Genomic DNA, 26,799 nt, shown 5'->3' with positions numbered 1-26,799 from the left:
GTTCTAAGCTGGAAGATCTGTGTACTTACACACAGCGGATGGGTTTCTGTATCCTCTCTTGCCACCTAACACAGTGAGTGAATCCTGGCTAGTCTGAGGACACTGAATCACTTTGTTCTGCTCACCATTTGCATTTTGTTTCCAGGCTGTCATTCCAAGATAGATGATTAATTTTGCCTGTGGTGAATTGCAGAGGCTTTGGATAAAGGGTGAATGTTGATCTTCACAGATAGGATTTCTTCTCTATGGGAGGAGTCCAGGGATGTGTAGGATGCAGAGGATCCACCTTGTGACACTGACACTCTGTAAGCACAAGTTCAGAGTATGTGTCCAGCTGTTACATTAGAACAGGGGAAGCAGTGATGCAAATTTCCTGTTCCAGTGCAAGATGATCCTGTAGGATGTCCTGTAACAGGGAGTGATGATAGTCATGTCCCAGGACTCTGATTCTCAGTAATCCTTCTTGGTGTAAGGGGAAAGGAGCACACACAGCATGTTCCAGCTACATCAGTTTCTGTACATCTGAAACGTGTCCTGATTCTAGAAGAATGTCTGTTAGATAGCATGAAATACATGAAATACAAGTCATTTGGCACACTTAGGGAGCTCTGTCCTACAATTCTTTCCCCTTCTGCTTCTCTTGTTGCTAATCAAACAGCTGCTTTCTGGTTTCAGGCTTTAACCTATTTTTGGGATCCTTTTATGCTATTGGGCCTTTGAAATGCATGAATTGCTATGAAAGAAAGCCAGTGTCATTGCTGGGAGGGAGGAGGAAGGCCTATAGGTGAAGTCATGTCTAGTGATGAGAGACTGTCTCACCTATTCATCCCTTCTTTTATTTCTGTAAAGCAACCCAGTTCCCCATGGCACATGGTTCCAGGCCTTTTCTGCTTTTATTTAAGCTTTACAATTCTATCAGCCACAGCCCTTCGTTAGCACAGCACCAGTAGATAACTCCCTCCTTTGGGGGAATATTTTTTTCATATTTAGGCTCCTGTTCCCACTGCAGGAATGTGCTGGCCCAAAGTAGAAGAGGAAGTGGAGGAGCTTTGTTTCCAAGGAAAGAAGCTGGAGAATAGTGGAGAAAGAAGGAAGCTGTGGAGGTAGAATCAGCTTATTGGAAGAGCATTAAACCTTGTTTCTGTCAGTGGCTGTGTTCTCACTGGCATGTCAAATTTCATTCCTTTTAAAGTCCAAGCTGAGCTCAGCACATTTTGGATTATTAAAAAAGGATTTTTTATTTTTGTTCCCTGGTTTCTGACTTTTCTCCTGAACAATGTTTTTGATCTGATCAAACAATTTTGTTCCTCCAGACAGACCTTTATTCTCATTGCTGCATCCATTGCTGTCTTGAGGCAGCAAAGAGGGTTCCTCTTTGCTCTGCATCTCTGCACAGTTTCTGTGGATCTGAAATTGAATCATCTCCAATGTATCTGCTAAACCCTGGCTGAAGACAAGAAGGTCTGAACACAGCAAGGTTTGGCTTTCTTTTTTATGGTTGAAAAATGTGGTTTGAATTCTGTGCTACAGAGAATATAGTATTGCATAGATGGCAGATAATCTGCCATGTTTTCCCCTGCTTAAAATACAGCACCCATGACAGCTGTACAGTGTCTTGTGTTCTTAGTGCACAGTAAACAATGAAGTTTAGGAAGCACATTTTGTTAAGCAGAGCATGGTTAAGGAGGTAGATGGTTGGGAAGAATAATTCCCCCTAAGATTACAAGTATTAATTCCTATTTGTTTTTCCTGCCCTTATTTTTGTAGGAAAAAATCAGGCATTTGCTTTCACATCATATTGCAGTTGAAAATACAGTGTTAAGATAGTGTTGGATGACTGGAAGGGATGGCCCAATGGAAGTGATGGATGGGAGCAGCTGGAGAGATAGTGAATGTGTCTGTGATTTTTGAAATTAATAACCATGGTATAAAATAAGTTTTGTGGTTTTATGTGTTTGACAGGCCCCAGCAGTAACTCTCCTTTATGTCTTTGAACAACGCTCAGCAGAGAGTCTTGTTATAAATTAATTTAATTAAATTTCTGCTAATTTAGTGACCTCAACTGATACCCCAAAGGCCCAGTGACTGGTTGGTCTCAGATGACCACAAGCTGAAATTTTGGGATATTATTGCCCTCTAATAACTTTATGTGATGATTAGTGATCTCAGATGACTATGAGCCAAAATTTTGGGATACAGGTCATGTCTAGTAACCCTATGTGATAACTGGTGATCTCAGATGACCCCAAGCTGAAATTGTCCCAGCTTTCATAAGGAAAAAAAAAATCAATAAAAATACACCAAAGCAAACAAACAAACAAAAAGGCAGAAAAATCTAAAAACCAAAATAGTGAAGGGATTGGATGGGGAGAAAAGACCATTATCCAAATTATTCCAAGACAGGATGGAGACTGGGTCATAGGGAAAACATCAGAAAATGCAAAGTCCAAATGTGCTGTTCCAAATGCCAAAAGAGCTCTCTTTACACCTTTTCCCTCCTTTCTTTTTTGTAACCTACAGCCTGCTGGACTTACTCAGAACATGGGGTCAACGAAATGCAGAAGGCCAAGATGACCCAACTTCAGTCCAGGTACTAATGCACATATAAAGATGCTTCCACTTGGCTTTACCCTCTTGAAAAATGTGGAAGAAACCATAAGCACCAGCAAACCCCCAGGATTGTCCCACACAGCAAAGAACTGGGGCAGCACAGGACAGGAATGGGACAAGGCACCATGAGTGTAAAATTAGAGGCAAAACCACGCTAAAGACAACAAATAGTGGTGCTGCACTTGTTTGATGCCTCTTAGAGGATGAATAAACCCATACTTGGTGTTGCCCTGCCACAAAATCCAGGGCAAAAGACCAGATCCTGCTCCCTTCTAACAGTATTAAAACAAGTATTGAACCTACTGCAACCAGTACAGAACCATCTTATAAAACACCATCAGCTCCCAGTTTCAGTCCCCACTCAGTGTTTAATAGGTTTCCTCATTCCTTTCTGAAGAATTTTATTCTGGTGCAACTCTGTCAAAACCAATGGTCAGAGCAGAGCATCAGATGGTGTCCATGAACTTTGAGTGTGCCAGAATGCAAAATACCAGGTCCTCAGGTAAACTCTGGGCAATTTAGGTAATAGCAGTGGTGTCAATCTGAATGAAAATGTTACTTGAGCCTTTATTTAATAGTTTTCTTTCAGAGCAGACTGCTTTTCATTACCATTTTAAATAGACATTACCACCATAGTTAATAACTTTCTTGGGTTTTTACCCTACAGCAACTTTATTATTTATTCTTAAATTATAAATGTTCTGCTTTTCTCTGGCATGCTTTTTTTTTTCTTTTTTTTTTTGCTAGAACTCAGTAAGGAGAGCCATACACTTGTGAAAGGAAGAAGCACTGCAACCTGCTGTCAGCCTGGAATGTTGGTGTAAAATCCATAAAATCCATGCAGTTATGCTGCCTTCACAGTGAAGCTTCCAGCCAGATGAAATTTGTATGTGTGAGGAGTTTGTGCTGGGTGGAAATACCTGAAATACTGCAGTTACCTGTTGGTTGAAGAACAAGCATCCATGAATAAATGTAATTTTGAATTGTCCCATTGACTGACCAACACCACACAATAAAACAGTCCCTTTCCTGCTGGGGCTTAGCAGTGCTCTTGTTTCCATGTCTGCACAGACACCATGTATGCTGCAAATTAAATGAGAAAACAAAAAAAATCACCTTAAAAATACAATGTTCCCTACTGGTTTGTGTTTATGCAACAGAGAGAGCCGAGGAGAAGATGTGACCCATAACACTCTGGTGATAGAACTGTCATCTTATGGAAATTTAATATTTTGGTAATCCTAGGTACTCCTCTGGGACTCTGGCCCATGTCTGTGTTGATATTTCAACCTGCAGGAGCTGAGGCCTAAAACAAGTTCCTCAAATAAAATGCCATAACATTGCCAAGCCAAAGGAAATACCAGTGGTGGAAGATACATGGATTAGAAAATTTAATAGGTTACTTGCAGGGGAGATGGAGCTACTCAGACATGTGAAGGGAAGAATACTCACTGAAGAAGCAGAGTGGAACTCTCCTCCATTTAAATGTATTCATTGACTGAAGTGGGAATATTCAAAGCATATTTTTCTCCTATTAAGCAAGTACCAGCTGCTGGAACAGAAAGAGAGTAGATCCAGCAGGTTCCTTCCTTTGCTCTGAGAGCTCTGAGAGCATCTCAAAGGCTGCCCTAGGCTCCAATGTCTGGTAAAAGATCCCAGAGGATGAGAATTGGTGATGACAACTCCAGCAACACGAACTCCCACCTCCTCTCCTGCCTGGATATGGCTTCAGAGGAATTTTCTTAAGGATGTGGGATGCCCTTCACATATAACATGAATGTTTTAATATATGGAAAGTTTAGTCAAACCATGGTCTCTCCAGCAAAAAAATAGCTGGGTTCCCCTTCTCTACCATTCCTGCAACAATAAAGCTACTATTGAACCTTTCGTGTTTATTCAAAGAGCAGCAAAACTTACTGGGAGCCAGGAATTACTTAATAATAACAGAATGAGTGTGACTAAGTAAAATGCCTATAAGAGAGCTCAGACATCTAAAAATACAATTAAAGAGAGATGCTTAGAAACAACTGAATGATATTAAAGAGCAGTGACTGACTGGTTTTGGAGCAGGAAAGCTTTCTGACAGAAATACCAGTATAAGTTTACAAGACCTGTTTACTACACAAAATGCTGGAAGTCAAACTTATGGAATCACAGAAATTCAGTGCAAGCCAGAAAAATTGTTTGGTGAAAGTCCTCTAAGTGCATGCCATTTCTAACTTCTGTTAGTGCTGGGTGCTGTGGGACTTCAAGTTCTGAGCAAGATATAATTAGAAAGCAACACAAGCCTCAGAAGTTGTTCGTCTTTCAGCTATTTCTGAGGGCACCTTTAATTGGCAATATTCAAATACAAACTCCTCCAGATATGAGTAAGGACACAGTCTTCAACTCTCTCCTAAATTATTCCAGGTTTCTCAGTGAAAGATAATTTTAGTGTAAGCTAGTTATCTCCATTTAGAATAATAAGAGAGCAACTTAGGTAGATTCTGAGCTAAACCTTCTTGAGACTGGTTTGCAATAAAAGAGAGAGAAAAGTAGCACAGTAAAGTAATCAGCAACATAATGACTTTTGGAAAGCTTCAATATGTTCATAAGGTTCTGAACACTGAAAAATATGTATAAATATATATATTTATGTCTTAATAAACACCTCAGAAGGGAATGAAGAACCACTTCTTGGGTTGATGTTCTGGCTGCAGTAATGCATTGCAGCCCTGAGCAGAAAGCTGCTGTTTGTATCCCTCTCACATTTAAAACAGCACAATGTTCTGACTAAACATAATTTGTCAAGCATGTCTGATTCTATCTCCAGTTTCTACACGTAATGAAAATTTACCATTTACCATTCTTTCATTAGACAATGGAATCAAAAGGATAAAAAAACTTACAACAAATTCCTTCTTTTCCAGAGAGCTCTCTGTTATGTAGCTCTTATGACTACTCAGGATGCAGTGACTTTGAGCAATGTCTTTCTCTTATTGTATATATATGAAACAGATTCATTTCCTGATGTAAATTAATAGTGGTGCCTTGTAGGAAGCACAAAAGCTATACTTGGATGTTACTGTGAAAGATGCCAGCAAGGCATTTATTTCATGAAGCTACAAAACAAGACATTGAATGTAAGATGGGGCAAGGAGGAGGGAGAAGAAGCCTGTCCCTGTTAACAGCACTGAAATGTGGATTCATGCCATGAACCATTTCACAGAGAGCTGGCCAGAGGAAACAGGCTAGGAGACAGGTAAGGCTGGGTCATGATCTGCTGGAATTTAATTAACAGGCTTCTTGATGCTTCCTAGTGATCATAGAATCACAGAATATTTTGGAAGTTGGAAGGCACCTTAAAGCTCATCTCTTTCCAGCCCCACTGCCATGGGCAGGGACACCTTCCACTAGAGCAAGTTCCTTCAAGTCACATCCAGCCTGGCCTTGAACACTTCCAGGGATGGAACATCCACAGTTTGTCTGGGCAGCCTGTGCCAGTGCCTCACCACCTTCCCCTAATTATCTGAAACAAATGTCCCCAGGGTGCACTACTGCAGGACAACAGAGCTATTTATGTTTTCTGTAGAGATCCCGACCTCTAACAGCTTGAAATAAAGGTGCCCTTTGCGGATTTATTGACAGCAGGTGAGGTTCCTGCACACCCAAAGCAGGCTGTGAGATTCCTGACAGAGGAACAGGAGCTGGCAGTGTTGCTGGGGCCACCAGGAAAGCTGAGGGCCACACTTCTGCTGTGTCACCCTTTTTCACCACAGCAGCGTCACAGAGACCAAAATGCAGTTCACTTCCCATAACTTCTTTTCTCTTTTGCCATGGGGTTAACGCATCTTCTGAATGCCATTTGTTCTAAAAAAAGATCTCAAACAAACTGAAAACAATCACCTGTGTAAACTTCATGTTATCATGGTATAGTATTTATAATATTTGTGGAATTGGTGATCTATCCTTCAAAAGGTAAAGCACCCCAAGTATTATATAAAAAAACATACAGTTTCTGTTCTGAGTTTTGGCAGCATTTTTAGGAAATCTCTGAGTATCTAAACAATAATAATAAAAGAGTAATGTTTTAAACATTTGAATCTAAAGAATAATGATAAAAGAGTAATGTTTTGAACATTTATTTAATATAGACTTCCAACTATATGACCCCATAGCAGTTCAGAAAGCACCTCTCTGTATGGGCATGTGGGAAGACTGACATGACTCTGCCTCCTTTTCCACAGGAAGGCTCCAGAACTCCAGGAAACCCAGGCTGGATCTCTCCCAGTCTTCCCCAGAGATCTCCCTCTGCTCCTCTGCCATAAATGGCTCCTACAGAAAGAATGAGAATTTGATTGGAATGCATCACACAGGCCAAGGAACATACATCAGCATCATTCCTCACAATGAAAACCACATGGGAAATCTGAAAAGTGACAGTCCAGATTAAAAGAATTCTTGAAGTCTCCAGGAAATTAGGCCTGAACTTTGGGTTTAATTAATTAGTCCTATTACACGCAAATATTGTCTTCGGCTCAAGACTTAAGTATCTCCAAAATATCCAAAGCTGTTATTTTGGTTAAGGTATGCTTCTAATGGCAACTTATACATTTTTAAAGATAACAAAATAATATGAGAAATAAGAATTTATAAAATAAGTGTTCATTCTCAGTATCCTTCTCAGTGTTAATGAGGTACAATATTCTGATATCGAGGTCAGTTCTTTGATTCAGTGGTGTCAAGTGCCTCCAAAATATTGCTAATTAGGCACATTTATCTACAAAAATCAGCATTTGTTTTGAATCCTTTTTATAGTGGGTAGATCTGGTTGCCAGCAAAATGAGGGCAAAGTCAACAGAGGGGCAATGATGTCTTTATTTCCGGCCTCCACTCATTTAAAAGCTCATCTCATTTCCACTTCATCATGTTTAAAATAGAAATGAATTTCACAAAGTAGATTGAAATCCATGAGCAATTAAAAAAAATAAAATTGTGAGTCAAACGCTGTTATCACTCTGCTAGAGAACTGGACTATCATTGCTTCAGTAACACAGCAAAAATTGGTCCTATAATTGACACTGGATAGATAGCTGGAAAGCAAAATAATGAAGTTGCCCGGGGTGAATTTGAAGAAGTGAAGTCTTTTAACTAAAGACAAAATAATTGGAAAGTTTTAGCTAAGAAATAATGGGGAAATGAGCAGAACACTACCATAAAAAAAACATGTGTAGGTTTAGATAAAAAAATAGAGCAATTGAGAAGAAGACAGCATTGGCAGTGATTAGAAAAGACAGAAAATTAGAGAAAATGACAAAATGTTATGCATAGGTGTTGCCTTCTTTAAAGTCAGAATTTTCTGTGGAGTTGTATGAAAAGAGAAGTAGAAGTTAGGGTGAAGAAATGAGACCAAATCACTGCAGAGGGAATCTTCCTCTAATGAAGAACAAATCACCTGTGGATTAATGGTTTCCTCTGGGGCTGGGGTGCACAATGCACTCTGCACTGTTTTTCCCTGATTTTTTCTGCTGTGTTAAGGTATGGAAATCTGGCAGGAAATAAACCCAGCTGGTCTTGTGTCCCAGCTGATCCTCAGTAATCAGAGGGGCTGGGTGTGGCTGCACTTAATTTCTGATTGTAGTCAATTTGCCACTGTCAGCCTGGTGGATTTCAGTAAGAATTTGCAGGATCACAGATTTACAAATAGTGCATTTTACCAGGCCAGTACTATTGTAAATGCAGGCAAACCCAATGGGCAGAAATGACGGTGTCTGCCTCAGTTTAGAAGGCTGAATTATTTTTTTATTATAACTATGCTAAAATACATTAATATGCTATATAAAAGGAGGATATTAAAACTACATACTACTTTCTCTGACTAACACAACTTGTGACCCTCTCTGAGAGCCCAGCCCCAGGTGGGTTGGATTGGCCATCAGGCTCTAACAATCCTCACCAGAATCCAATCAAGCACTCACTCCAGGTAAACAATTCTCCAAACACATTCCACGTAGGAAAAACAAAGAGCAGAAATAGAAATTGTTTTCTCTTTCTTCTCTCTGCTCCTCTATGAAAAATCCTGAGAGGGAGAGAAATGTGCCTGCCACAAGTACTGCAGGCCTGGCAGAGTTCGGTGAGAGCTTGCACAAATCCAATGGCTGATCCAAGCAATGGGAAAGGAGAGTCAGGATTACAGAATTCAAATTCAGGTAAAAATGCACTAACTTGCAGAGTGTTACCGTGTGTGGAGACAGAAGTGACAGGGATATTAGTGATGCATATATGTACATCTATAAATAGAAATATCCAAAGGTCTTCTCCAGTGTGGGTGGAGGTGACTTTCTGGCATCCTGTCAGGACAGGAGACACACAGTCCATCAGCAGATCCTGAGAAAGCAGAGGTGCTTCCCCTGCTCTTTTTTTAATTCTCCTTTTTGTTTTCTTTGTTTGTCAGAGCTGCAGGCACACAGCACAGTGTGCCCAAGGGCTGTGCATGTGCATCACCAGTGGCAGCAGGTCCCAGGCACTGGAATTGGCACCAAGGCACAGCAAGGCAGTTCCCAAAAATGTGCCAGTGAAATGTGTGCATATATTGCAGCCAAAATCTGATGGTTTTGAGGTGCAGTTTACCTGGGTTCAGCTGATGCTATTTCCCTGCAATCCTCAGTTGAAACTACTATCTCAAGTTGTGTAACATTCTGAAGAGTACATCACTAATTTAGTATTTGTTTTGTTTTTTTTTTTCCCTGGGAAAATTTCTGGGATCTGTAGGTTTTATTCACTCTGTCATCACCACGGTTTTGCTTCTCGCATCTCTGTCTTCCAAGCAGCTAAATCATTGAAACAAACTGTGTAAGAGAAACAGAATCAGGTAAGCAAAGTATTGCTCTGTACTCTGCAACCATCCTGCAAACAAGTAACACTCATTAAAATACCAAACTTGGTCTCATCCAGCCTGTGAACTGAGTGGGATGCAAAGGTGATTTCTTCTCCTCTACAAAAATTCCTTTTTCAAGAGTAAACCATCATCTGCAGTGACAGTAAACAGCTTCAGAGACTCCCTGTTTGCTTCCTGGGGTGCATTCAGCTTGGTGGGAGGATGCACACTCCTTTTCTGGGTGCCTTCAGCAGCAGGAGTGCCATGGCCTGGTGCTGTAGCTCTGTCACAGATCCCTTACACTCCCCCAGCAAAGATGCACTGTCTCCCCATTGCATTCCTGCAGTCCTGCTAATTTTCTATTCTTTCAGAGGGATTTTTCATCAATATATGCTGTTAACTCACAACTATTATGTTTTTAGGAGCAATATATATTCTTTAATTTAATTTTTAAGATATATTTTTATTTTTAAATTTAATTTTTAATAAAATCCTTTTATAAAATATATATTTTAAACCATCAGCAATGCCCAATAAATAAATACCCAAGTAATAACTTATATATATATACACCAAATAAATATAAAATATACATATATAATAGAAATATCCTTTCCTACACAATTTAGGGAAGATCTCAAATAAAAGATTCTAAACTTTAGCTTGGTGATATGCATCTCTATCAGCATCTTACAGTATTTGTTCATTCAGCATTAAAATTGATTGAAGATGGTTGGTTCCTAGTAACAACATAATTTGCTCCTCCCCCTGCTCTTCACTCTTTTAAATACCATTTAAGTATTTAATGTAAGATTTTTCCTTTGCTGTTTCTATCCCAAGGTTAAAGCTTTTTATTTCCATGCAACACTAAAAATGGACTTTTGAAATAAGCAATGTGGTTGCAAGGATTGCAGCAAGGTTGGATGTACAATTAAAATAATGGTGGCACTATGCATCTGAATAATCATTTAGATAATGATTACTGTATTGGAACATTTTATGAGGTACATAATAAAAGGGAAATCAAAAGGAATTCCCTTTGAAGAAATATTTGGCATGGGTGAGAGCTGCAACAGCATATCTGAATGATAAAAGATGTTCACTAAGACAAAGCTGTATTCTCTGCTAGGGAAGAGGAGGATTTAGTTTGTTGCTTTTTTTCCCATCCAGAGTTGTATTTTAAATGCGAAGTGTTGCTCTCTTGAATGCTCAGTTATTTCTTGAAAGGATATGCTCTAAAATGAAAATAAAATTAAATTAAATTTACAAAAAAAATCTTTCTAAGCTTTGTTGTGCCAGGGAATAGAGTAGAAACAAGCTGTCACAAGAGAGGACGTTCTGCACAGGATGAACAAATCTTTGGGCTGATTCTCCCAAGGTAATAAAAAGTGCTTTGATGTAAGTCCATTGTATTTACTTGTCTATCTGGGCATATAGACTTCCAGGGCAGGTCTACACTATTGCCATGCTATTGTATTCCCTGATTTGAATTTGTCAATCCACTAGATTAATTTTCTCTGAGAACTGGGACTCCAGACATGGGACTCCAGACATTAACTACACCTTTCCTTAGGGAGCTAGGTCATGACCTTTCAATTTTAGCTGCTGTGAGTCACCCAAGTGTCACAGTCAGAAATGACTTGGGATCCTTAAGTGTTTATTACCATAGCACCATCTCTTGCAACCCAACACTTTTCTGAATTACTTTTGCAGATTTTTATCACTCTGAGTAAGTTTTGATCTTGTTTATTGAAGTGGTCTTGATTTCTTGGTTGGTTTGTTGGGAGTATTTTAGTAAGGGTTTACTAATCAAATTTCAGGAAGATCCTTGTTAATACTGTAGATTCAATGTACAGTTTAAAGATCTGCTACTCTGGACCAAAGGATAAAAATGTGCATTGTTTTGCTTTGGTGTCCAGGAGAACCAACCCTTCCCGTTTCACTAACCTTAATGAGGCAGCAGTCTATCCCCAAACCCCAAATGACATTTTTCTGGAATAGCTCAGGCAAGGATGTATTGAATGTGCATCCCTTGCAATATAGTTGTCCACAGAAGTAGCTATTTCAAATGACCTTTGCCAGGCCCTGCATTACCAGGGGTATTAATTAAACTTCCATGAAAAAATCCTCAAGGATTACATTAGAACCAGGTGTAACATCCCTCTGACACATCTGGCCTATTTTGGGTGTCATTTAAACAACAGTAGCAGCTACTTGTGACCTGTCATCCCTTTCATGAGTCAAATCTAAACACTCTAGACAGAATTATACATCTCTAGCTTTGCAGTAACAATTTCCCATTTTGTTCAGCATGACACAAACCATCAGATGCTCTGAAGTTGCTTTGATCTCTGCTATGGCTGGCTGATGCTGTGTTCCTTGTGGTCCTAAGCAGGATCAAAAGAAAAATCATTGTGCCAAATGATCAAACTGCCAAGCCGGGGCTGATTTTTCAACAGGTTCATAAATTCACTCTTTAGCACTTGTTCATGATCTTATAATGTTTTGGATTAGACATGTAAGCCTTAAATGCCTGAAAGTATGCAAACCTTTTGCTTCTGGGAGGTGTATTCACCTATCCTACAAAGCAATAACTTAACATGTAAGCTCAACATTAAAAGTGTGTGATGTCTTAAATGAGTTCTGTCTTTGGGAGCATCTTGCTTGTGTGCCATGGCAGACTTGCCTTGCTGGACTTTGCAGAGCTGCTGGCTTTAGAAGGAGAGAGGTTGATTTTGTGAAAAGTTAAAATTAACAATTAATATTTCTATTTAATTTTGCAATCCCCATAAAGTTGTAACTCCCAACAGACACAAGTACATAGAAGCTGAACACTTCATTCAGTGCATTAATCCAGTGTTTTACATTTTTATTGAGAAGGAGTGTTAAAGCACACTAAAACTGGATATAGAGAAAACTGAGGGTGAAAACAAAAGCTTAGGTAAGAGTAGATAAGCTACTCCAAGATGTGAAGAAATGCAAGCCTCCTGCAAGCACATTGGAAAGAAACATACTGAAGAATTTAAATGACTAACTGAACCTAATTTCTTTTGTTATCACTCTCAGTAAGCAGAGAGATTGTTTTGTTTGCTTTCCCTCCCTTCATGTGTTTATGGAATACTCTTAGTGGCAATTTAAAGATACTTAGGCATTCTTCTCAGAAGTCAGAATCATTGGCCTCTTTACATTTATCCACTTTACAAGAGAAAGGAAAATTGAATAAGACCTCCACAATAGAGACAAAAGGAATTTTCTCCTAAAATGATGCCTTGTTGTACCTTATTGAACTGAAATAATGGTTGGACCATAGCAGAGAGGAGATATATCTGCATAAAGACCCATTCCACATAAACACGACTATACATCACTATATTTTATTTGATCACAACTCTAGTACAAATGTTCTCCTGGGTGACAGCTTGGATCCAATAAGGCATAATTGGTGGGGTTGGGGGGGATAGGTGCTAATGTCTTGTCAAAGTTATATACTTTCTTTTCAAAAAAGACATCTGGTTTAATTGCTCAATGCCAACTGAATCCTTATAACTAAAGGCAATAATTGCTTGCTGCCAAGTTATATCTATGAATAATTGAAGGACTTGCCTTTCTCTGTCCTTTCTTTGGCTCCTGAGATTGAAGGGACCCAAGCTTTGCATTTATTAAATAGATACAATCTTGTTTTTATTTAATTTCCATTTTTATTTTATGTTCTCTGTTCTCACTTATGTTAAAAATCTTCCGCTATTGTTACACAGAGTGTAATAGCACCAAAACACAAAGATGCCTGAAAGCATGTCTTGTTTCTAGTTCTTGCCTGTCTTTTAAAAGACACAGCTTGGTGGGTTTTTCAGGGGAACCATGTCTCAAATATCTATAGAAGTGCTCTTAAAATGACAAAAAGGCATTTACAACAAATCACACTCATCAGTAGGGTTGTCTTCTAAATGAAGAAAGTCCCATAACAAGCCTTAGTGTTACATTTCACAGTACTTTTTTTATGCCAGGAAACAGCAATTATGATGATGAGTTAAGCTTCCCTTTCTTTATGCAGTCTTCTATGCTACAGGCTAGCAAACTACTGTTTTCCCTCTGTTTATTAAATCCAGAGGTCAAAGAGGTATGCTTATTGCTGAGAGGCAATAAGCCTTATCAACACCTCTGTGTGCGTTAGAAGATAATTTTGCCTTATCTGTTGAGCAATACAGTCATTTTCAAGTTCAAGATTATAAAAGTGACTGAAGATAATTTTATTTACACACGCCCCCATGCACACACACACTCATATATGCAAAGTACAGGAATGCTGCTCAGGCTCAGACAAGGGCTGTTAACAGGTAATCTTCATGGCACTGACTAGACAGACCAACCATGAAGGTAAACAGTGGAAAGAATTTCATTCTTTTCTAAGCACAAAGTACTAAACAGTTGACTACTTACCTGGGGCTTGCTCCTGCTTACATTTAACTTGGAGTCAAAAGAGCCAAGAGGAATAATAGATTCATTATATGTAAAATGCAGCATTTCAGCTTTTGACTAATGCAATTTAATTGGCTAAATGAATACAGCATCCAATATTTATATATGTCCTTACAGCTCCTTAAGAATATGCTATATATTATTTACAGAGTAATGTTAGTCTTTGCTAGCCATTTATGGAGGATTAATTATCTGTGATTAGAAAATAGCTGAATATGCCAACATACTTGTTCATTCCTTTTAATCAGTAATTTGGAGTTTTCTGCCTTAATTAAAACCTTAGTGTATTTTTGCACATACTCAGCATGCCCTTAAAAATACGAAAGAAAAGCTCTAACAGAGCAGTCATCCCTTCTTTTCACCTTATAAATTCTCAGTTCCACATGCAAGAAAGAGATGTACAATTCCTAGTAAAAGAGGGATTAAACAAATATTTGAGATTTTTCATCTGTTCGCAAACAATCTGCAGGTGAAAACAGAAAAAATTACTTCACTGAATTTGTCCTGAGCTTCCAGTGGCTACCTGGTTTAAAACTCAATAGAGTAATTTCTAAAAGAGATGCTCAAAAGGACCTCTGCTCAGGACCGTGTGTAATGTCACGGCTGGGACATTCACTTTGGGTATTGGAGCACTTGGTTCCAATCTCTGCTCCTGAGCAGGTAAGGAAGAAATATCCAAAGATCAGATCAGTATTGTGCCATGTGGGTGGAGGGGTAATGCTGGCTGGCTCCTCCACTCCAGCCCCATTTCTGAGGAGGGATACACCAAACAGTGCTCAGGAGAGGACTCCAAGCCAGTAACATTGCACAAGCACAGAAATAATACTGTGGGATACAAAAAATTAAATGTTCATATCCCTGACCAGAACTGCATGGAAAAGAAATAAACTACCTTGCATTCATCAACTTTATCACAGGAAAAGAGCATGCACATGGAAGTTAATCACAAGAACATATGCTTTAGTACATCAGCAGCAAGTTACCTCCCAGTAACTCCTCCTGCCTCAAAGCCCTCCTTACTTTCCTGGGTAAGATTTAAACTGCAGCCTCTCTTTAAGATCTTTAGGGACTCTCTCAGTTATCTCTGCTTAAGGAAATTCAGGTTTTTGTCATGCACATTGGTCTGGCAAGTACCATTATTGCTGTGAATAGGAGAGTCCACATGCCTTCCACAGAGGTGTGCAGCCACCAGTGCCTCCTGTGCTTCTACAATATTGCACAGAGGTGCTGAAATGTTAATCTGCCCCACAAAAATCAACCAGCCTATTCTCATTCTGCACAGCATGCCTAGAAAAAGCCATTCAGGACGTGTGTTAAAAATGCTAAGGGTAAACACATTACATTAACAAAAGTGGAAAACAATATTTTTGGTGCAACCTATTTTGATCTGGTTTGCTGCCTTGCCTCAAAGATCTGGAGACTATTGATAAAAACAATTTGTCCTTGGGCTTGAAACTGAAGACATGACTTTTTTTTAATCCTGTTAATCTCATTAGATATCTGCCCAGATGTTCCGCTACAACAAAATAAGTCAGAGAGTAGAATGGTTATGGATTTTTTGTTAACTTGTGAGAGATTTTCCCTGGCTTTGGAGCATTCATAGCTACCAAAATAAAACATCTTATACTCTGTAGAACCCTGTCAGGCCAGCATAACTCACAATATAAGGCTGTTCCTAGTGATTCAGTAATGTGAAGGCTACTTTCAATTTGTTTGAATGGTGCATGCACTGCTTTCTATACAGGAATAGCTTGACAATTTAGGTCATTTCAATGGGCTGTTCACTTTCAACTCGGCTGTCACCATCTGTTCCACCTTGCCATTGTAAGTGCAAGCAAGCATTGTTCACAGTTTCAGCCTGGGTGCTTTCCTTACCCTGCACAGTGCAAGCCATCCATCTGTTTTCTGGTGGAGAATGTAGGCACAAACTGGGAAAAAATTCCTCTTCTGATACTGCATACTCTTTGAGAAGATTATGAAAATTTTAGATTGTAATATGGTGGGATTGATGAAGACCAGATAAAGTACAAATTGTTTAAACAATCTTTGAGAGCACCAGTCCCTTTCCACATTCCCCCTTATGTTCCTGGCTCTCTCTATGCATGCGCCTACTATATCATAAAATAGATGATTTTTCCTCCACTAGTGAGGAAAAAAGTATAATGCAAAAGTATCAAAGGGGATACTTTTCTGTTACAAAATTTAAAAAAGGTCTTTCACTGTTCTGAGTTTCAAAATAATGTTCATCTCCTTTCTGAGACTATGACTTCTAAAAGAATGAACTTCAAAGCACCAGTCCAAGTAGACCTCAGCCCTTTTGTAACAAGAAAACTTGTATAGCAGAATCAGCATCTATGCACATTGATGCACTTTCTTTTCTAAAGAGTTCCTCTTTAAATACACAAAATGAGCTGTCATAAAGAAACACAATAGGATTTCCCTGTTAGTCATTTTGTTTTCTTTTCACTGCCCATGCCTAGTATTAACTTCTAGCTGACTCTGCTTGCCAAAGGCAGCCTTACAAAATTATAGGTATGGGTCACACAGTACTTCCACTTACTGAACTGTCAATATTCCATTGTTAATTAGTTGCTAATGATGCCATTTGCCCAGACAATATTACAGCAACAGAAACTCTTCTGTTTAAACATCTTTGGCAATCTTATTTTCTTGACACATTAAGATCCAAAGCAATGAAGTCTCTTATTATTTCTGTCTATTTCTTCACACAGAGATTTCTCTCTGAGACAGTGAGGTAATGGGTAGTTAGATAAAGTGTCTCATCTGTAGGACTCGAGCTTGAAGTCAGGCAGTGATGCTGGTGACCAGAAACCTGTGATTTTCCATGAGTGGATTTCAGTGTGTCTTGCAGCCCAGAGATATTTTCAGCAGAATGTCTGTCACAAAACCCTGCCATTGCAATTGATGTCTGTCCTGGGCTGCAGAATTCACTGCCTTGCCAGCATTACAGATCACACACAAGGCTGGGATGTGTCCTTATGGTCCTGCTGTTTTCTGAGGACACCCAAACCCAGAGCTAAGCAGAAGTGGGCCATGTCAGACTGAATTCCCTGTCTTAAACAGAAGAAAATCACATCTTACACTATTGTGACAGCTCTGTCTCTTTAGAAAAGATGACATGCTGAAGGCACCCCAGTATTCACAATCATTCAAGATCCAAAATTTAAGCATGAATACTTGTGCTCACCACCATGTTCTAAGTAGGTTTATTTTGTATTTCCTCTCCAGCCTCTAATTCATATTTGAGATATTTTTCTCCATTTCCTACTACAAACTGTTGTATAACTAAAAGTTTTTGAGACACCAGTTGGATTTTTAACCAGGGAGGACCAAAACAATCATCTCAGTGAGTTGATCCACGTAAGAGAGCTGGGCACAGCTTCCCCACACCTAACCCTAAGTGCCCTGCTATTATCCTCACCATCATCTTCTCAATACAAGTGCTGAAATTGTCTTAATCCAGAGATGCTTGCAGTCTCAATTATCCAAACCCTTGGCAGGGAATCCTAAAGAGATGGGCTTAAGTTTCACCTCCTAAGAAGGCAAGGGCTGCAGGAAGGCTTTGATAGCAGAAATAAAGAAATTTATCTCAGACTGTAGAAGTGCATGCTCCTAGAAACAAACTCCTGCTATAAACAAACAATAGGAGGATTTGAAGCTCAGTTTCTCATCCTCTGGGTGGAACCCATAAACACCAGGTTCTAAGTAAAAAATAAGGGAAATGCACAGCACATTTCTTCTTCCTTTCCCCTGTCCTCAGCATAAAATCTCACTTGGCTTTCTGTTATAAGTGTATTCATTTGAACAGACTTTGCAGGTATTATGGGAAAGGAAAAATCCAATTTCTGAATCCTACTGGAGATTAAACACCATGCTGCTCACTAAGAAAAGACTTCTGTGTTGGCTCAGTGGACAACTACTGAGGTATCCTAGTTAGTGGACAAGGAGGTATCTGCAAGCTTAACTAGTTACTGGGAAGGCTTTTGGGAATCAATATTTTGGATTTATCTATTTAAATTTAAAAAAAAAAAAAAAAGTTAAGCTTTGTGCATTCTGTGGTTAGAAAAACTTTCTCCAGGCACAGTTAGAGGCAGTATTTGCTGCAGTGCTTGTTTCCTTCACCTGTGGACACCAAAGGAGCCATCAGGGGCTAACACAGCAGGTCTGTCTGTCTGTCTGTCTATCTGTCTGTCTGTCTGTCCCACCATCTCCCCATCAATGTCCTCACCTTTTCCTGCCTGACTTCTCTGAGATACCTTCAGCCCCCTGTAGAAGAACCTAATGGGTGGTTTCTCTGGTAACTGGGATTTGTGTGTTGCTGAATGCTGAAAAGGTGGTGTCCCATGTGCCAGCAGGTTTCCTCTGTATTTAGAATTATTTCTATAATTCAGATTATGATTCAGACTAATTTAGAATTATTCTATAAAGTGACTTGGAATCCTGTGTAGTGAGATGCATTTCTGAAGTTTATTTCATGTATCCTACGTTTAGATAAATACTATAACATCTACCCCAATATTATGGTGCTGATGCTTTAGAACAGTGAATGTGTGTGGTTGCAGAAGTTTAGGTTGCACACATCCTGAGGGAAAGGGATCAAAGAAGTTACTTGCTATTGTTTTATTCAGTAATTTTGTAATGTTAGCTGGTTTCACCCTAGAACCACAAAGCACCCCACAGAACCTCTTGCCCTAACTAGCTTTATTGATCATCTTTCTCACTATTCTTTACAACTTGATTCTGGAAAGAGGTTAAGGTATTTTCACACAGTAATCCAAATAGCCCCACTGGCATGCTCATGTTCAGGAAAAGAGCAATTTTTTCATCTAAAGTTTTTAAAAAGTTAAAAACAAATTGTCTCCCAGGAGCAAAATATGATTGAATGAAAATTTCCAAGCCCAAATTAAGGATTTTCTGTCACAAAAGGGGAAGTGATAAATGGCAAAAAATTAACTGTTTTCCCTTGAAATTTTCTTTCTTTAACCATACAAACAATGTGAACAGAAATTCAGATTTTTATTCTTGTAGATCTGCCACCAAGGACTCTGATAACTTTTCAAAGAGTCCACAAACACTAACATTTCTTGGATACTTATATCTATTATTATAGTCATACAAAAGAATAAAAAATAAGCTTGAAGATTTTTGGTGATACCATTTTCATCTGCTATGACTTTTTTTTTTGTTTTGCCTTGTTCAGAGTCTGCTCTTCCCACAGTTTAATAGCTCTTTTTTTTAGTTAAGATTTCCACATCTTGTTCTGGTTCCTGGTCACTTTGCAGTCTTTCAGATTTCAAATCAGTTATTCCCTCCTTTACCTGTAATTTATGGACTTGATTACTTTTTAAAGTAGTGGAACTAAAGCATATTTTCAACAGTTTAAGGTATTCTGACTAAGGCCATTTTAAAAAGTGCTGTGCCTTACTATGCCTTATCAGATTGCATTTTAATTCTTATTTCATATTTTGTACTCCAGATATCATTCTATACAGTCCTTAACTGTAATTCTAAAATCGTCTGCATTTTAAAATCAAAATTCAGTGCTATTCACTGGGTGGGGGGAGGGGGGGAAAGGCCAATTTTTAGGATGAGGATTAGGTTAGTACTGATTGCAACTCCATTATGGGGCAGTCATAAAAGACCTACCTTTTAAAGGGGAAATGGTGCTTTTTTTAAACTCCCTCATGAAAGGTCTGAGCATATAGTTTTATGTAGTAGGATTCAGGGTCATTTCAAGATCAGAATTTAATGCTATTAGTCAAGGAAAAATCCTAGCTTCTACTAAAAACCTACCTCAAAGTTTAAGGTTCAGCCTCTTTCTCATTTTCCATGTGAATATCCTTTAATTCTCTTCCTTGTGCAATGGACAGTCTGAATTTTCTGGTTTAGTCCTTCACCATATGATCCTTTTTAGAAGAGAAACCAGTACATAACTGTTGGATCTGACTGTGACACTTTTAATTAAAAGTAATTATTTGAGAAAAAATAAAATAAGTATATATATATATACACACACAAGCCTCAGATATATCTGTGAGGCAATAAAGCTAGATATAAATTTATGGAGTTAGATTTTTAAAAATGCATGCATAGCATCAATGAACAGTAATTGCAATATGTAACTACATGCACAAACACAATTAGACACAGAGACTTGAATGTGTAAATATTCTACTTGTTTATTCAGGAAGGGTTGCTCTAAATGAACAGCAAATAATAGCACATTTGTTTTGCAAGTGCTATTATGTTCTGAATTTTGCCTCTGACTCATTAACCAGGCTTTGTTAAATGTTACAAGTCAAATTGCATTCATACATATTCTCTTGGTCTAATACTGAACATAATATTAACTGATACATTTTAAAATGCAGCCTTTGCTTTTGTATTTTTATCCCTTTTTTTGCACAAATTGTTATGTGAGAAAAGACAGCCCGTGTGTTGGAGAAGGTCCAGAGAAGGGCAAAGAGGTGGGGAAGGGGTGGAACACACAAGGAGAGGCTGAGGGAGGTGGGGGAGCTCAGCCTGGAGAAAAGGAGGCTCAGGGAGGCTCAGGGGGGTTCCTCCCTCTTTCCAGTTCCCTGACAGGAGGTGAGGAACTGGTGGGAATCAGCCTTCTTCTTCCAAGGAACAAGTGGCAGGATGAGAAGAAATGGCCTCAAGCTGTGCCAAAAAAGGTTTTGACTGGTTATTAGAAAAGAATTCCTCACTGGAAGCATGCCCAAGGAAGTGATGGAAGCACCAGCCCTGGAAGTGTCCACCAATGCATGGATGGGAGCCCTGGGGACATGGTGAGCATTGGTGGAGGTGGGTTCATGTTGGACTGGATGGTCTTCAGTGTCTTACCCAACCTGCTCTGATTCTGCATACCAGAGGATGTGGTATGCATAATTTGGTATCATCATAATTCTGACCTGGTTCTGGCCCAGAAAAAAGCAGCTGTTCCTGTGGATTCCAGGGGATAAACCCGTCCCACACAGTGGATAAAATGCAGGCCATTTTCTTGAGTCTAAACGTGCAGTTTCTCTGTACCTACAGGAGGTCAGCCTTTGCAGTGCTCTCTGACTGCACTGTGCACATCAGGTTTTACTGTGCCAAATGGGTGAACATTGTTTTTTTTTGTTTTTTTTTTCCCACTGTGTTCCTGAATAAAAAGTGAAAGCCACTGGCTGTGAAATATTACATTAAATCCAGCTGAGTGTCATAACCCCATCACTATGGGTATGCAGCCACCATGTAGAAAATATCAACAATTATATATCAAGTTCTGTTAATGAGAAAGAGGAAGAAAAGCACTGCTTTGCTTTACAAGATACTTAGAAATCAAATTAGCTGCATGGATACAACTCTATTTTGCAGGCAGAGGAAATACACTGTCCATATGAACCAGATAAGGAGTGCATTCCCAGAAAAAGTAACTCCAACAAAGCACTTGCACCTCATTCTTCTTACATGTATAATGCAGTGAATTTGAGAAAACCTCTCCATCCCACAGGATGATAATCTCAGAAAGTTCAAGAATCTTATTCAGACTGTATTCAAGCCCCAAGTTTGGGAGCGTAGGACAATTTTAAATGACAAATTTACTGAACTAAGCTCTCTTGTCAGTGCTGTGACACCAGCATTTTGCTGCCTTCAGTCACTGACTTAAATTGGAAGCCTAGGGAGAATAAAGAAGTCTAAAAGGGGGACCAGATACAATGGTGAATCTAGTTTAACAAACTGAGAACATCACAAAGGCAACAGCTTACCTTTGCTCCCTCCCTTCTCCTAATATGTTTTAAAAAAGAGAATGGCTGGATGAGTTTTAGCAGCTTTTTGACCTTGAAAATCAGAGTCCTGAGTGTCACCTGGGAAAAAAAAAAGGTAATTATACTTAGTTAAAAAAACCCTAGTGTGCTAGGCAAGCTTAAGCATCCTACAGACCTGCTGGATTGGGTTTTCATTGTGAGTTTTATTCTTCAGAATTAATAATTCTTGTACATTTGTTCAATCTTTTAGTAGTGACAGCCCTGAGCTGTGAAGCCAGAATTGTGAGTAGACCTGAAATGCATCTCATATGCAGTTAAAATAGGATGCTCACTCCTGCATTTAGAGTTACCAAATAGATGTGAAATTATTGAGAGAAAAATCAGAACCAAGTGTTTCCTGGCCTTATCTTGATAGATTAAATATGCACAGCCAGCAATCCTGAGCCACTGTGTTTTCCAGTTCTATCAGTTCTTCATTCTTTTCTTGGTCTAGTCTTTTTCAAAGACAAGTACAAAATAATTTTCTTCCTTTCCTTTTTCTTTCTATCCTTTTTGCAAGGGCAAAACAGTGGGTCCATTTAAAACCATGACACCGAATCCTGCCAGTAGAGAAAATCACACTGCTTTTCTTGTGATTCCCTTTAAATCTGAGCTGTCAAAAAATAGCCAGCAGAATTTGCTTTGAAACTCTTATTTCCTCCTCCCTCTGCTTTCAGTAAGAGTTACTTACAGTGCCTTTTGGCATGACATTTTGCACTTCTATTTGATAGATACAACACCACCCATATGAAGAGATTAGGCAGTTGGATTTACTCCTTCAGAGCGATGGAAATGATAATTATTTTGTATATAACAACTTGATGGGACAGAATTGTGTGGTGAAACAATATACTGTGAAATGTAAACACCTTCCTGCACTGGAGGAGAGAGGACCCAGTGCCTCTGTCCCTACCACAGTGCTGAGCACTCTGAGCATCCTCAGTGCCTTTTGAGAGCATTTTGGGAGGTTCAGCTCTGCGGGGAAACACAGAATGGATGTAAGAAACTTTGAGATCTGGTTTAGAAAACCTAGGGGAGTAATCACACAGCTCCTGGAGTTCACAGACATGTTTAAGCTGTACAGTGCTATGATCAATTGCCATCTTAAAGTCTGCTGCACGGCTGTTGAAAAAAATCTGGGTTAGAAATACAGCCCACATGTCTGCCTTGCTCTGCCAAAGAGCAATCAGAGTAATGGAAGAGGAAAATGAGGAATCAGAACAGGCCTTAATCTGCTGACTGCACTCTTCCCCGATTGGTTTTCAGTGAGCTGTTGTTCTTACCTTCTGTGACTATTTGAAGGAGAAAAAGAAAAAAAAAAAAAAAAAGGAGGAAGAAGAAAGGAAAGCACCTTTCCAATGAAATCCTCTCATACAGATTGCCCTAAAACCTGTTCTCACTCAAGGTGACATGTGAGACCTACTGATTTTAATTGAAGATTTGCAGTGCTGTTTTTAAACTGTACAACAACTACAGTGGAGCTGGGAAGGACCCCAATAATGAGATTAATTTTATTTTAGATGTCCCCACTTATTGTAAATGCAGGTGAACCCTGTGGGAAGAAATGCTGATGTCTGACTCCAGCTCAGAAGGCTGAATGATTTCTTTATTATAACTATATTATAATACATGAATATACTATTTAAAGGAGAATACTAAAACTACAAACTTACTTTTTCTAACTACCGTATCTAACTCACAACTCGTGACCCTCTCTGAGAGCCCAGCCCCAGGTGGGTTGGATTGGCCATCAGGCTCAAACAATCCTCACCAGAATCCAACCAAGCACTCACTCCAGGTAAACAATTCTCCAAACACATTCCACATGGGAAAAACAAGGAGCAGAAATAGAAATTGTTTTCTCTTTCTTCTTTGTGCTCCTCTATGAAAAGTCCTGAAAGAGAAAAGAATGTACCTACCACACCCACTTTTTGCTGTTCACGCTCACATGAAAGCCAGTAGAGAGAAATGAGCATTTCTGTAGCACAGTACTCTGCTGGTATTTACATATTCACTCCAAGGAGAAATTAATTGTGTTCCCTAAGTAGCTTTTTCTTTCCTTAGAATACAAAAGTAGACAATTAGTTCAGATGCTGATAACAAGGAGATATCATGATATAAATGATACATCATGATATATCTAAATGATATGACATTATTTAAATCCTAACCCAGGCACTTTATTTTCAGACCTTTTTACCAGTAAGTCACTTTCTCCTTCCCTCTTTAGGCTACTCTAGGAGGTTTTTTTCCTGTTAAGTATTCAGGCACTATATAGGACTGCAACTATGGGAAAAAACTGGGGTTATAATGAAAGAGAAATGGAAAGTTATAGACACAGTTATGAAAAATATAACAGGAACTGTGGCTGCTACTCCCTGAATGGAATGCAGTCAGCATGCTCAACTTCTCCTACACAATAAACTCTAAAGGGGACTAAAGGGAGGATGGATCAGAGTGGGGACACCAAAGCCAGGCTCTGCCAAAACCACTGCAGAGAAGGAAACTCGGTGGTGCCTTTAGCTGATAAACAGCACAGCAGCTGAAAACCAAGGGCCATAAAAGAGCATGTCTTCCTGCTGAGCCAGCAACCCCAGTGGAATTCCTCTTCTCAGGTGTAGTACTGACACACATCTCCATCCCAGGCTTACCTCAGAGGTGACACTGCCTCCAAGGCACAACACCCCCTCACAGAGCAATGTGTGGCCAAGCTCCCTCTAAATGTAAAGAAATAGTATAAAAGTGAGTAAAGAATGAGGGGAGGTCAGGCAAGACTCCACTGTAATTTCTGGGATCAGTCAACAGGTGACTTTCTCCTCCCCAGTAGGGATGCCTTGGATTAGAGCTGTACTCTGCATGTGCTGAATGATTGTCTCATGCTAGCTTTGAGTTATTGCTTTGGATATGTTTTTGCAGTCAGGTACTATCCCAGGCAATCCTTGAACCTTAACGTGGCACAATTTTATTCAAAATGTTACCCTAAACTGTTAGTATGAGCCTTCCAGGGGCGCTGGCAGCTGTTGGCAGCAGGTAGCAGTCACAGAAAGGTGAGGAGGCACAGGAGGAGGTGTCCCTGTTGGGCTGTGACCCTACTCAAGGCACTCCCACTGCCCTTTGAATCCAGCAGAACTGCTCAGGAAAGGCTGCCCACACTGGCATGCTGACAGATTGTTTGGGGACAGGGGCCTCAGCTTTCCTGGGTGCTGACAATCACTAAGGGCTGGAGGAAATATCCCCTTTTCATGTGACAGCACCACTTGGTTTCTCCATCATACATAATTCCCTAGCTCTGCAGTTTCCAGCCTCTTTCCACATTTTCTTGCACTCTCATCTCTCTCTAATGTTTCTCTAGTTACTACCTTCTCTGTAAGAGTTTACTTCAGAACATTTTGCTTGTGACAAAAACCCAGAAATTTGACCAGCAAAGCTCAAAAGGCAGGGCAGGATTTTACATAACCCAGAACTATCCTGCACTGTGGTCACTGCTGTACTTCCTTTGTATTTCATAAACATTTCCAGAATGAAACAGCATTGGTTAGTGTCTTATGATTGTAGATAATGATAACAACTGGTGCATGAGATTAATGTATATTCATGAGCAGAATTATAGCTGTGCATGAAAGCACTACATTAGTGCTTGGTAATCAACATCTGCTTTACCTTTTTTCTTTTTTTAAAGTTAGCACAGTCACTAATCAAATATAATTACACCACTGCCATTTGAAATATTTATCACAAGTTCTGTAGTAGGAATAAAAAGAAATAACAGTTTTTTCTGTACAGTTACATGCAGTACTAACTAAAGCTAGGCCAATAACACTGTGTGTGGCTTTCCAAAGCTTCTTGGTATAGTTTTGGCATGGAAATAATAATTGAAAAGAAGTAATACTTTTTAATCTGAATACAACCTTCTACTTAAGAAACACAAGTTGATAATAAATGTTAATAAGATATCTGCAGTAGAAAGTCCAGAATCACTTAATATCCTCATGATGGTAAAACTAAGGCACAAAATGGAGTAACCTTCTGAAGAAGTGACAAAAGCAAGGACAGCATTCATCCTCTTGCTCTCACTCCTCCTTATTTTCACCTTCTGAAAATAAGAATGAAAAGGAAAGATCCTTTCCATTATTTTCAAACTACAGAAGGACATGAGTAATGTTTTCATTGGGGATGACTACATATTAATTCTACAAGAAGGATAAGTAAGAGGGCAGCATAACAATAGTTCATTTAAGACTACAAAATACAGAAATTCATACAGAAAATTCATACACAAAATAAAAATGGAAGAAAGTTTCTAACTTCTTAAGTTTGCATTTTAATTAGATAATATTTATGTCTGCTCAGATTAGATGGGTAATTTCTTTACAGAGAAAGAACAGACCCAGTGACCTCAGCCTTTCCTCATAAGGCTTCAGACCCTTCACCATCCTCCTGGCTCCCCTTTGGATGCTCATGTATGTATTCTAAATGTCCAAATATGTTTATTTAATTTGGCTTTAAAAATTACCCAAAAATTAGTTACCTCTTATTTTGGGCAGGTTTTTTAGCTTTTTATAACAGGAAGCAATAATTTTCTACTTGTGTGAATCATCGAATGGGAATGTGTAATCATAATAGGTGAAAATTATAAACTCTTAATATTATCTATTGTACCAGGAAACCTTAAACTTCCACCAGCATTGAGATGCGATACACTGCTTTTAAAGTGTCCCACCCCATCAGTTAACACCAAAACAATTTCATCCTGTAAAAACCTGGAGCTAGTCACTAGATGTACTGCAGAGTGTCATTATGTTGGTATGGCTTTATTGGCACAGCCCTGAGGCTCACATCACCTGGGCCCTTGCAAAATTCTGCTTCAAGTCCTGGCAGTCCTGCCTCTTCCTTGTGGCTTTCTGGAGCAGTAAAATCAGTTCCATGCAATTTACTCGGGAAGGGTCGTTCAGGAAGGATCCTAAGCCCAAGATGCCATCAACAATCTGTGAATCTTCTGGCGCTTTTCAGATCAGTTCTGTTCGAACATCTAGCCATAAAATTAATTTG

General features: G+C 39.1%; 1 long non-coding RNA gene across 1 annotated transcript; it reads left to right on the top strand.

The window, feature by feature from the left end:
- The first annotated feature begins 470 nt into the window (after positions 1-470).
- Positions 471-8,847, top strand: LOC110469635 (uncharacterized). Its single transcript, XR_002465280.3, has 3 exons — positions 471-2,590; positions 3,358-5,851; positions 6,837-8,847. It is a non-coding gene; the product is annotated as an uncharacterized LOC110469635 (long non-coding RNA).
- Positions 8,848-26,799: the final 17,952 nt, after the last annotated feature.

This window comes from Lonchura striata, chromosome 6 (genome assembly GCF_046129695.1).
Source record: "Lonchura striata isolate bLonStr1 chromosome 6, bLonStr1.mat, whole genome shotgun sequence".
Taxonomy (NCBI): domain Eukaryota; kingdom Metazoa; phylum Chordata; class Aves; order Passeriformes; family Estrildidae; genus Lonchura; species Lonchura striata.
This window is presented reverse-complemented; position numbering and strand designations above follow the sequence as displayed.